At 44.9% G+C, this 6,093-nt stretch overlaps 1 non-coding gene across 1 annotated transcript; it reads left to right on the forward strand.

Annotated features, from left to right (window-relative positions):
* The first annotated feature begins 496 nt into the window (after positions 1-496).
* Positions 497-569, forward strand: TRNAR-CCG (transfer RNA arginine (anticodon CCG)). Its single transcript has one exon. It is a non-coding gene; the product is annotated as a tRNA-Arg (tRNA).
* Positions 570-6,093: the final 5,524 nt, after the last annotated feature.

Consider the following 6,093-nt stretch of genomic DNA (forward strand, 5'->3'; position numbering starts at 1 on the left):
TCTCCCACACTGAAAGAAGATTCTGAAAGTAGTACTATCTGAACCACCAGGGAAGCCCCCTTAGAATGCTTAGAAGAAAAGCAAACATGCAAAAATCTTGGATCAAGCAATGGTTTGTTAGATATAACATCTAAAGCACAGTAACCAAATAAAAAATAAATAAGGAGGACAACATATTTTGATGAGAACTTTTGAGAGGTGATTTCTGAGGAGTTTCTGTTCTTCGTACTATGATCGACAGGATGTCACTAGCAACTTCCCAGAGCAGTGTGGTTAGTATCGATAGCTTTTCTCTCCATTGGTCAGAGTGATACAGTACCTGGAACATACTGTAGGAAAAAAGTCTGCTTGCTTCCTGAAATTATGGTGCTGGTTACACAACCCTGGTGGTGGCTGTAGTGACAAGGAAGCTAGAACTAAAAATCAAATAAATAAGTAAATAAATAAATGATTTTGGACTTCAAAATACACTATGACGAAAGGGAAAATCAGGAATTCCTTGGTGGTCCAGTGGCTAAGACTCCATGCTTCCGATGCAGGGGGCCCAGGTTCAATCCCTGGTCAGGGAAATAGATCCCACCTGCTGCAACTAACAGGACTAGGCTTCACTCTCAGGCCTTTGCCCTAATTCCCTCCATGTATGCGTGCGTGTGTGTGTATGTGCATGTGTACATGCTCAGTCCTGTCCAGCTATTTGCAACTCCATGGACTGTAGCCCACCAGGTTCCTCTGTCCATGGGATTTCCCAGGCAAGAATACTGGAGTGGGTTGTCATTTCCTTCTCCAGGGGCTCTTCCTGAGCCAGGGATTGAACCCATGTCCCCTGCATCTCCTGCACTGGCAGGTAGACCCTTTACCACTGAGCCGCTCACATGGCAACAAAGATCGAAGACCCCCAAGCTGCCCCTAAGACCCAGCACAGCTGAATAAATACATATATGTTTGAAAAGAAAGGGAAGGGCAACCACAAACTGGGAAAAACATTCGCAAGCCATATATCGGATAAGGGTCTGGGTCTAGCATCTGGAAAGATTGAGGGCAGTAGGAGAAGGTGGCGACAGAGGTTGGATGGTATCACCGACTCAATGGACATGAGTTTGAGCAAACTCCAGAGGATGGTGAAGGACAGAGAAGCCTGGGGTGCTCCAGTCCATGGGGTCGCAAAGAGTCGGACACAACTAAGTAAGTGAACAGCAACAACAATCCAGAATATATAAAGAACTCTTACAACTCAACCATACAAAGACAATCCACCTTTAAATTGGACCAAAAAAATATCTGAGTAGCCAGTATACAAATGGCCAATAAGCACATGAAAAAAATGTTCAATCTTGTTAGCCATTAGGGAGATGCAAATCAATGCCACAATAAAATGCAAGGTCACTCCCGCATAGACTATCATCAAAAAGACAGATAACAAGTGTTGGCAAAGATTTGGGAAAATTGGGGCCCTCATACTCTGCTGATGGTGATGCAAAATGGTACAGCCACTTTGGAAAACACTACGGCAGTTCCTCAAAAGGTTAAACACGGGATGACCATGTGACTCAGCAATTATACTCCTAAGTAGATACCCAGCAAAAATGAAAACATATGTCCACATAAAAATTTGTATATGAGTGTTCATAGCAGTGTTATTCATAATAACTGGAAAGTGGAAAGATCCAAATGTCCATCAAACCGATGAATGAATAAACAAACTATGATATATCCAGATGATGGAGAATTACTCAACAGTGAAGAGGAATGAAGTTCTGATACATGTGACAACATGGATGAAGCTTGAAAACATAATAGAGTGAAAGAGCCTAGTGGCAGATGGCCACGTATTATATGATTCCGTTTACATGAAATGTTCAAAATCGGCAATCCATGGAGACAGAAAGTAAATTCATGGTTGTCAGCAGCTGAGAGGGATGGGGAGGGCTAATAGGCACAGAGTTTGTTTTTTAGGTGACGAAAATCTTTTAAAATTGATTGTGGTAATGGTTGTACAAGCCTTTGAAAACACTTGAAACCACTGACTTTTATGCTTCAAGTGGGGGGATTGTTTGGTTGCTGTTGTTCAGTGGCTAAGTCATGTGACTCCATGAACTGCAGCACACTGGGCTCCTCTACCCTTCAGTATCTCGTGGAGTTTGCTGAAATTCATGTCCATTGATTCAGTGATGCTATCTAACCATCTCATCCTCTGTTGCCCTCTTCTCCTTTTGCCTTCAGTCTTTCCCAGCATCAGGGCCTTTTCCAATGAGTCGGCTCTTTGCATCAGGTTGCAAAACTATTAGAACTTCAGCTTCAGCATCAATCCTTCCAATGAATATTCAGGGTCGATTTCCTTTAGGATTGATGGTATGATCTCCTTACTGTCCAAGGGACGCTCAAGTCTTCTCCAGCACTACAATTCAAAAGTGCTCAGCCTTCTTTATAATCCAGCTCTCACATCCATACATGACTACTGGAAAAACCAAAGCTTTGACTGTGCAGACCTTTGTTGGCGAAGTGATGTCTCTGCTTTTTAAGATGCTGTCTAGGTTTGTCATAGATTTTCTTCCAAATAGCAAGCAAGTTCATGGGTGCAGTCACTATCTGCAGTGATTTTGGAGCCCAAGAAAATAGTCTGTCACTGTTTCCATTTTTCCCCATCTATTTGCCATGAAGTGATGGGACTGGGTGTCATGATCTTAGTTTTTTGAATGTTGAGTTTTAAGCCAGTTTTTTCACTCTCATCTTTCATCTTCATCAAGAGGCTTTCAGTTCCTCTTCACTTTCTACCTTTAGAATGGTATCATCTGCATATCTGAAGTTATTGATATTTCTCCCAGCAGTCAAAACTGCTGGCTTGTGATTCATCCAGCCCGGCATTTCATATGATGTACTCTGCCTAGAAGTTAAATAGTAAGGTGACAATATACAGCCTTGACGTACTCCTTTCCCAATTTTGAACCAGTCCATTGTTCCATATCCAGTTCTGTTTCTTCTTGATTCACATACAGGTTTCTCAGGAGACAGGTAAGGTGATCTGGTATTCCCATCTCTTTAAGATTTTTCTAGTTTGTTGTGATTCACATAGTCAAAGGCTTTAGTGTAGTCAACGAAGCGGTAGAAGATTATTTTCTGGAATCCCCTTGCTTTCTCTATGATCTAATAGGTATTGGCAATTTGATCTCTGGTTCCTCTGCCTTTTCTAAATCCAGTTTGTACATCTGGAAATTCTCTGTTCACATGCTGCTGAAGCCTAGCTTGAAGGATTTTAAGCATAATCTTACTAGCATGTGAAATGGGCACGATTATATGGTAGTTTGAACATTTTTTGTCATTGTGCTTCTCGGGATTGGAATGAAAACTGACATTTTCCAGTCCTGTGGCCACTGCTGAGTTTTCCAAATTTGCTGACATACTGAGTACAGCATTCTAACAGCATCATCTTTTAGTATCTGATATAGCACAGCTGGAATTCCATCACTTACACTAGGTTTGTTTGTAGTCATCCTAAGACCCTCTTGACTTCACTCTCCAGGATATCTGGCTCTAGGTGAGTGACCACACCATTGTGGTTATCTGGGTCATTAAGATATTTTTTGTACTGTTCTGTGTATTCTTGCCACCTCTTCTTAATCTCTTCTGCTTCTGTTAGGTCCTTACCGATTCTATCCTTTATTGTGCCCAGGCTTGCATGAAATGTTCCTTAAATATCTCAAATTTTCTTGAAGAGATCTCTACTCTTCCACATTCTATTGTTTTCCTCTATATCCAAAAAGCTCTTATAAAACAAAAAGTAGGGCACCACCAGGTGAAAGGGAGCTGGCAAGTTTCCCAGGCTGACGGATGTCAGGTCAGTGGGATGAATGACAACAATTCCCCACATGTGTCATGGCTGACATGCCAAGTATCAGAGCACTCTGCTCCTAGGGGCTCAATGGGACTCCAGGACACCGTCCCACTGATGGCTCTTAATGGCCATCACTGTCTGCTTCTGACTTTGGCAGTTCTCTGGTTCCTGACATCATTCCATAACCTGGTAACTGACTTCAGTCTTTAGCTAATTTCTGGTCTCAGTCACTTGCTGGTTTCTGACTTAACTTTCTCCCTGGCTCCTGACTTCAGCCCAGCACCCTGTGTCTGAACTTACCTTATCAAGGAAATAAATATACAGTTCGTTCTACCATGGTCTGCACCCATGACTGTGGCATAATGGATCACCTCATTCTTTCCCATTGAGCCTACACGTGGCCTTGGAGCTCTTCTTAATATTATGCCCAATCACAATCATTTGGAGCTGGAAAACGAAATGAAACCAAATTGCTGACTCCTTCCTAGTCAGCAGTCAAGCCCTGACACAATCGAGCTCAGACACTCAGACCTCTGACCTGTGTCTGGTTAGGGAGCCTGCTCTGATCAGCCTGGAACCCTTGGACTTTGCCTGAAAACATGCTGAGTGACAAGCCACACAGAAACACATCCTGGGAGCAGTTCTAGGCACCGCAATCCTGGCTGAACCACATGTGTGGCTTCAAAAGGGATTTGACTTTGTGTGAGCCACGGCTCGGTGGCTTCCACTGGCCCCCAGACTACTGGGCCTCCACACTGGACAAGGCGGCCTGAGCATCCCCGGCCCGGGGCCTCGGGTGCTCCTTGACATCTGCCCACCTCACAAGCCTGCTACCCCAGGTGTTCTCATCACCCTCTGTGGACCTGCCGTCCTGAGTGTGTCTGGAATTCACACCCCTGCTTTGGTGGGAGAATCCATGACCACCTGATGCCAACTGCTTGTCCACACTCTTTTCACACCCATCGGTCATTCATTCACTCAGCAGAGTGTCACTAAGCAGCTGTGTCTGGGCCAGCTCTGTTCCGGGCACTCGGAGTACAGACTGAACCAGACAGAGAGGGCCCTGTCTTTGGGGAAATCATGCCATCCCTGAACCCCTTCCCTGTGCCTGCTGAACCCCTTCACTCCCTGCTTAAAGCCCTCAGTCAGGCACAGAAAGACAAATACCATATGAACTAACTTATATGTGGAAACTAACATAGTCAAACTCATGGAACAGAGAGTGCCCTGTGACCATCCCCTCCCACTGTACCCAGCCCCTGGCAACCATCATCCTACTCTCTGTTCCACGAGTTTGAATCCCCTACCCAGGCTTCTCCCAGCCTGTATCTCACTGTGAGTCCCCACTTCCCCCCCCCCCCGCCCCCCACCTGCTGCCTCCAGCCCAGCGCATGTCCCTGACCCGGACCTTCTTCCCTCTGACCCACCCCTCATCCCTAGGGCTCAGTCACTCCACCTTCTCATCACATGCCCTGACCTCTCTCTGCTGCGCCCCCAAACCCTTCACCAGGGTCTCCTGAGTCACCCTTATAGTGAGCTGGGGCTTGAATGCAACCCCAGACTAAGCACCCTGGCACCTGGAGCAAATCATGACATCTCCCTGAGCCTCAGTTTCCACCTCTGTGAAATGGGGATCATTGGGTTGCACGTAAAGAAAATTCAGCTTGAATGAGCGTAAGCTAACGGGGAATTTTATCGGAAGGATGCTGGAATCAAAGACGTCGTAGCACTGAAGGATGGGTAGAATATCCAGGCCACGGGAGGGGAGGGATGGAGCCAGGCCTGAGGGCAGCTGGACTGGAAATGAGGAAGGTGGCAGGATTCTTTTTCTCTCTCTTAGAACAGGGATTTAACTTCCTTCATTTGCTGGAGTCTGGCTTTTGTCCAGAGTGAAAAATATGACCGACAGTAGCCTTTTAGTTCTACATTTAGAGCTTTACCTTTTGACTCCATTAAAATTAAAGTGCTCCTGGTAATCGAAGCACCTTTAAAAGAGTAAAAAAAAGAAGAATATATAAAGAACCCCTAGAAAGAAATAAGAAAAAAGCAGACACCCTATTTTTTTTTAATGGCCAAAAGCCCCGAACAGTCACTTCACAGAAAAGGCTATCCAAGGAACAAGAAAGCCTAGAAAAGCTGTTAAAGTCATTGACATCATTAGTCATCAGGAGAATTCAAAGTGATACATGATGCCCCTGCCCAGATGACTAAACATAAAAGAACTGGCGATAGAAAGTGTCAGAACGTGGGGACACTTGAACTCT

Source organism: Muntiacus reevesi, chromosome 3 (assembly GCF_963930625.1).
Source record: "Muntiacus reevesi chromosome 3, mMunRee1.1, whole genome shotgun sequence".
NCBI classification, from domain to species: Eukaryota; Metazoa; Chordata; class Mammalia; order Artiodactyla; family Cervidae; genus Muntiacus; species Muntiacus reevesi.